This window comes from Pteropus vampyrus, unplaced genomic scaffold (genome assembly GCF_000151845.1).
Source record: "Pteropus vampyrus isolate Shadow unplaced genomic scaffold, Pvam_2.0 Scaffold572, whole genome shotgun sequence".
Taxonomy (NCBI): domain Eukaryota; kingdom Metazoa; phylum Chordata; class Mammalia; order Chiroptera; family Pteropodidae; genus Pteropus; species Pteropus vampyrus.
In genome coordinates this window covers 2445342-2452059 of record NW_011889353.1, presented here as the reverse complement: position 1 = coordinate 2452059, position 6718 = coordinate 2445342, and the positions used below count along the sequence as shown (strand labels likewise).

Below are 6718 nucleotides of genomic sequence, written 5' to 3'. Positions count from 1 at the left end.
TCTTCCTAGGACTGCTGGAATTCCTGGGTTGGAGTTGATATTGGAGTGGTGGTTTTTACAATGAATCTAACTGGTCAGTGACATCACGTGGTGCTGTTTTGAAAGGGGTGTATCATGGAGTCAAGTGAGAGAGTGTTCTGTTGGGTGCTGGGCTAAGGGGGAGCTGGCCATGCAGGGTGAAAGATCAAGAGGTGGCCTAATTGTCAACTGATGCTGTCTTTTCTGCCCTTGAATCTATTTCATGACCACTGAAGCATATATCAACAAATTTGAAAGAATGAAGACAGATGTTTTCCAAGTGTTTGACTCCCGACCTTCCTGGGTGACTTGCATTTCACTAGCTAACAGGACACAGCAGAGCATGGATAGGTCTAGACAGGTCAAGACCTAGCTGAGTTCTCACAGCTTCTCGGTGGATCACAAACTAATGAATAAGAATACTCTCTGAATGCCTGAGGTTAGAGGTCAACAGTTGTGATTCCTACTTACTTTATTAGGTGATCATCCATTAAAGTTGTTATTAAGTGGACACATATCATCCTTACAAATCTTAACAACCGGAGAGAGAACTGTCTTTGACTTTGTAACTGTTGCCAATGATGACTTCTACAGGATTTTCATAATATTCAAAAGAAATAAAACAAGAAAATTTTATAGATTCTCAAAATCTTCAAAAAACATTTAAATAGTTGTGACTACTTTTTTTCTTTTATTTATTTTTCTCTTATTATTTTATTTTTTAGGCGAGGCAACCCTTGGTTGACCTCACAGATTGCGAGGACCTTATCAGCTTACAATCCCTTATTATTTTTTTTTTTTATGCCTACAATACCTGGTCTTCCTAGGTGATCTCCCAAGAAGTACTAACCAGGCCTGATCCTGCTTAGCTTCCGAGATCAGACAGGATCAGGCTTGTTCAGGGTAGCATGGCCGTAGACTATTACTTTTAAATCTTGAGAGAAATAGCTTTTAAAATATAATATCAAGTTAGATAATGGTGAGGACATAGCTGCTGCTATGTTTTTATAAGAATTATTTTAAATATTTATTTTGAGGAGTAATATTCTTTATATGATATATTATCTTTCCCTGAAACATCATATTAAATATATGTTTGCAACATTAATAAACATTTCCAAGGAATGCAGTATAGTAGCAAATATAATATTCTGCATTCAGTGCTTAAATTTCAAAATCTGACCAGCTCAATCTAACAAAGTTCCAGCTAAGTGCCTTATTCCTACAAACTTTTATGAGTCCCGAGTTTAAATTCTGGTTTCCTGTGGTTGGATGAGGAATTTTATCAAGGAAATTTTTATCCATATTGATAAAAAAAAAAAAACCTCTAAGAAATTTTACTTTTCTATCAATAAAATACAAGTCAGTAGGCTGATTTCCCTGAAGGGACACCAGGAGTTGTTGAAACTATGTACCTTTGTAGTTCATTTACACATACTTTTCTCAGTTTGAAGATATGTTGAGAAACTAGAAATGATCATTATTAGTATCTAAACAATGGTTTAAATTGCTCTCCGGTAATTAAATTAAAACTATTTCCAGTAATAGATTGATAGCTTATATTTAGTATGGGATTATTTGCTTAGCAAAGACTTCTTAAAATGTTTGAGTCAATACCTGTGACATCTTCAGGGATGCCAATTTTCTTCTAGTGATGTTATCCTCATGTAATATTTTGGAAAAAAAATATGATGATTTTTTAAAAAATGAAAAATATACTATTCAATTGATTATTATGCCTCTAGATATGGTGCATGTAGTGGACACTGTGGTGTACTGCCCAGATTCTACCTTCAGGAACAAGGCACTTATTCCCTCAGCTGTCAGGGATGTTGACATTATTCTTATGCCAACATATGAGATTAAGATGTGGCCTAATTAGCTGAATTCCTTCCTAGTGGAGTCCTTTCCCAGCAATTGCCTTCTGCCAAGGGTTTCTGCCTTCTCTCTAGGAGCAGCACATATTCCGTGAGAGGGAGATGCAAGAATAAAATGGCTTAATCTCCTTGATTCAATGTGGAACAAATCTGAAGTCCCACCCAGCTCCAGAGTTCCTTAGGAGATTGGCTGAGATCTTGGTTCCAACTGCGGTTTTATTCAATTTACCAAATTTTGCTTTTCTCACTTCCTTTGGTTCTGAGAATACTGACACTCCAAATTTTAACTCAGAGGCTATTATTAAGAAACAAAACAATACAACACAGGACTACAAAGTCTAAGAGTGTATACTAGGTGGACGATGCTTCCTGAAACTTTCTCTTTTGCAAATACTGTTCCTTTTTTGTTCTCTCCTCTTAGGGCCTGTAGATTCAGGCTCTGCAGATGGGCCATTTTAGTAGAACTTCTGTTAAAATATTTCTAAATCTTTTAGTGTTAAGCCAAGATCTAATACTAATTCTACTAGGTGATTGCTAGGCTATGAGATTATTGCCCAGAACAGACTTGAAAGCAGCATGTGTTGAGAGCTGAGGAGTTAATGGGTAAGGCCATTTTAGTGAGGACACACGAAACCATCTGCAAAACTTCATGTCTCAGAATGCTTGTGACTGAGTGACTGCACTCGTTAAACACAAAGGGAGATGTTTCAAAAGTTAGGCACCAGGAATGATTTGCTTTGTACTTAGTAAATCTTTTACAAAACAGTCATGTATATGGACTGATCTGGAAGGTTTGCTCATATTATGCATACATGGAGGCACTGCCTTGGGGGATTTTTCCACTTCCTGGGAAGAGAAATGGTATATGATATAACCAAAGCTTGACATTTACAAGTTTTGAGGAGGTAATTTGGGATTTTCTGTAGGACAGTTTTGGGGATGTTATAAAGAAGTCATGAGGCAGAAATATGGGGGAAAAAAGTTTGACAGAAGGCAGAGAGAGCAACAGGAAGGGATCATTCCTTAATTTTAGGCTATATTGGTCCTCTGATTCTATCATTCATTCATTTATTTAACATATGCTTGGCTGGGCTAGAAATATTGGATGTTCAGATTGGCACTCATTTATAGAAGCATGTTCTAAAAGGGCATACATTTCAAAATCTGACCAGCTCAACTTAACGAAAGCTCAGTATCTAAATTCTTTATTCCTACAAACTTCTGCTGTATCTCAACTAATAAGACATTAGAATGATTCAAGAGAAATATTAATTTTGTAACAACTGATGGTGCCCTGGCAAGCTATCTCGCAGGGGATATTTGACTTAGAGTTAAAATTTAGTCATGCAATATGACACAGCAAGAGAGCTCAAGGAGAGTAGTTTGCTAGATTTTCTGACCTGTGTGGTGGTCAATACAGGGTAGGAAATCTACAGATTCAAGAATTGCTTTGGGAATCTCCCACCTGTGAACAGCCAAATGTGTGTGCTTAAAAGCAAGTATTGCATTCATCCATGATTAGGAGACTTTTGTGATTTAGTTATGGTGCCCTTCTTTGGACTTTGGTGATCTCAGCAACTTCACTGTCATTCTTCCAGATATATTTATCATGGCAGTAGGGGTGGCAGTAGAAGATTAAAAAAAAAAAAAAAAACTTACAAATTTCCCTGTCGATTGTGTCCATAGTGCCTGCACTGTGTTAAACAATGTGTATTGAGTGATTAAAAAGTCAGATAGATAAGATTCCTGCTCTCAAGTAGAGATGACATGTTACTGATTAAGAGAATTAGATGAAATGAGACTATAAGACAGTGCATGGCTGTATATACTTTTGCTTGTAGAGTTTTGATTAGGTTTTGTATGGGCAAGAATGTTTTGACTTCTTAGGATAGTATTTGATAATGTCAGGGGAATTACATTTTTGAGGCAATATAGTAGGTTTATAATATGCGTGATATACATGATTCATTGGTATTTTGTATTCTAAGTATAAAAAGAGTGATATATATATGGACTTGTTGAAGTTCGAAGTTTGAAAGAGCAGTATATGCTCAATATCAAACCAAAGAGTTGAAAGAGCATGAACCAATAAATTATCTTTTGAAACATAGTAAGGTGTCCCAGCACTTTGTGTATCCCCAATCTCCGGTGAGAAGTCACTGAGGACTACAACCATGAACTGTAGGCCATGATTACTCTTAGCAACTGAGGCCCCTGGAAGTAGATATTTTGGTGTATTCTGGGAGATGGAGAACTCCTGTTGGTGTCTTAGGAACTACCAAGAACAATGTTTCCACTGGAAAGCAAGTTCTTAGGATTAACTTCAATCAGGAGAGTCCTCAATATCTGAGAATTTTTTTTTTTTTTTTATCTATTGACCCGGCCCTGTAGAATTCTGTGAATTCCTTAAAAGGTAGGCATCCTTCCTAGGGCTCTTTCAGGCTCTACTTAACTCTTCGGTTGAATGGAAATAATTGGAATGTAAATGCCTCTACCAATCTTCCAAAACTAAATTGATATTTTTAATAGCACTATGGATATGTACAAAACTATATAAATATCATTGTGACTTTGGCACTTCATGCATGAATTTTTATAACGTATTTAAATTTGTTCTTTGTAAAAGTTAATTAATTAAATCTATTCATTGTCTGCCTATCACTTATACCTATACTTTAGGAGGTCCGTATAAAATTAGCTGATAGATTTACAAAGTTTGAAAAATTACTATATTTTAGTGGTTTTAGAATACAATCTCTAAAGACCCTTGGTTTGTAAGCTTTTGAGTTACATGAGACAGTGCATGCTACTTAAGTAGTTTGTATATTTTGATGAGGATGATTTTTGACTTTGATGGCTTGACATATAATAAATGGGAAGAGATATTATTATTAATTTTTTCCTCATAAGGATCCTTCTATCTGATTGCATTCGATAATGTTCCACTAAATTAACTCATCTTAGAGCTCCGTGGAGAGAGCAGAAAGAAGTAGAAGACCAGTGAGATCACAAGACATGTGGCTAATCACAATCTTCTCTGGTAACTAGTTAGAACTAGTTAGAACTCAAAAAGTTCACATCATAAGAAACAAAAGAACGTCTCACAACTGGAAATCTAATATTAGCCATTCCTTAGTGGAGTTACTAAATTTAACTGATAAACTAAGGAATGAGTTTGAATATATGTATATAGTTTTTCTTTTGATCAATGTTACTTTTAGGAAGCAATTGACACCTAGTATGTTTAACAATCTTAAGGAAAACCAAATAATTACCTTGTATAAATGTATAATATATTTATATTGAGATGCGGTTCCTCAGATTTTAAATATTTTTAGAAACTAGTCAGAGAATGGTCCATGCAGGCATGCCTTAAAAGGGTTATTAAATGGAATTAGAAACTGAACATGCATTTTCTGAGAGACCCTAACAACAACAAAAATACCTCAGTTATTATTAGAATGTGATTTCCTCTAGGTAATTTCTTGATTTTTTAATGTGTGTATGATTTGCATCAATTTACTTTCATGAAGCAGGATTCTCAGCCAAAGCAGTAGTCAAAACAAAATGAATCATCTCTCTTATTTGGCCAGAAGGTAACTGTTACCACTTATTTTCTTAGCTTAGAAATCTGAGCCAAATAACATTGCCCTTAATCACTATATTCAGTGTTTATATTCTGTACATATAAGGGCTGGTTCACACAAATATTGATGCCACTTAGGCATGTTTACCTATCTTACCTAAATATTTTATCCAAATAGTGACCCTTACGCTAGTTTAGGTAGAGATAGTATAATACAGTGATTAAGTGCATGACCTTTAGATCCGATACATTTAAACTTAAATCTTGGTTATATCACTTACTCACCGAATGACTAAGAGAAAATTGTTTAACTTCCATGTGATAGTTATATCACAGAGCTGTCAATGGATTGAATGGAATGTCTGCATAGAGCTGGGAATAGAAACTGGTATACAAAACAATTTTTGATAATGAAGTGAAAACTATATATATTTCAGTTAAAATTTATTAAATTAAGGATAAATATATGTAGATGATATGTGTATTATTACAAAATATGTATCGCAGTATGTTCTGTTATTTATAAAGTTCTTAACAATGAGCCCAAAGTTGTTTTTGTTTTGTTTTGTTTCAATTTGAATCTATCTTTTTTCCATAAACCTAGTTCTTTTTCTCCAACTTGAATTTCCCAGTTTGGGTTTCTCATTGTGATTTAACCTAGACAAATTGCTTTGTGGTGTCAGTACTGATCTTACAACTGCATGAAGGTCTTGGCTTTACTGCTCTATGTTTATACTTTAAAAGATACTCCTCTGCTTCAACCACATGATGATCATCAGCTGATTTCTCTTCCTATTTGCTTTAGCAAAAATCTTAGTGTCCCAAGAAAGAGTGATGCATGCTATGATTAATTAAGTTTTCTCATTTATTTTATTCACTTGTCCTTTAACTATTTGCTGAATTACTACTAGGAGCTGTGTTTAGCATTGATAAAGTCCCTCAATAAGAGCCCACTGGTGGAGAGAGAAAAGCAAACAGATAATTAAAATATGAAATGTAAATAATTTCTCTCCTCTGATCTTGGTGTGGGGTTAACGTAGTCCTGAAAAGCTTTCTGAAGGAAATGATCTCAAAGCCAAAACCTGTAGGATGAGTTAGCCTGACTCAAGGGTATGGAGAGGGGTAGAAAAGAGTATCCCATATAGGGAAACCAGTACATGCAAAGGTCAGGGAGTAAAAAGGGGTTGGGAATTAAAAGTGAAAAAAAAGCTGGAGTGCAGTGTGCAAGGATGGGGAA

At 35.1% G+C, this 6718-nt stretch overlaps 1 pseudogene; it reads right to left on the bottom strand.

Annotated features, from left to right (window-relative positions):
- Positions 1-820: 820 nt before the first annotated feature.
- On the bottom strand, positions 821-938 carry LOC111733541 (annotated as a pseudogene).
- Positions 939-6718: the final 5780 nt, after the last annotated feature.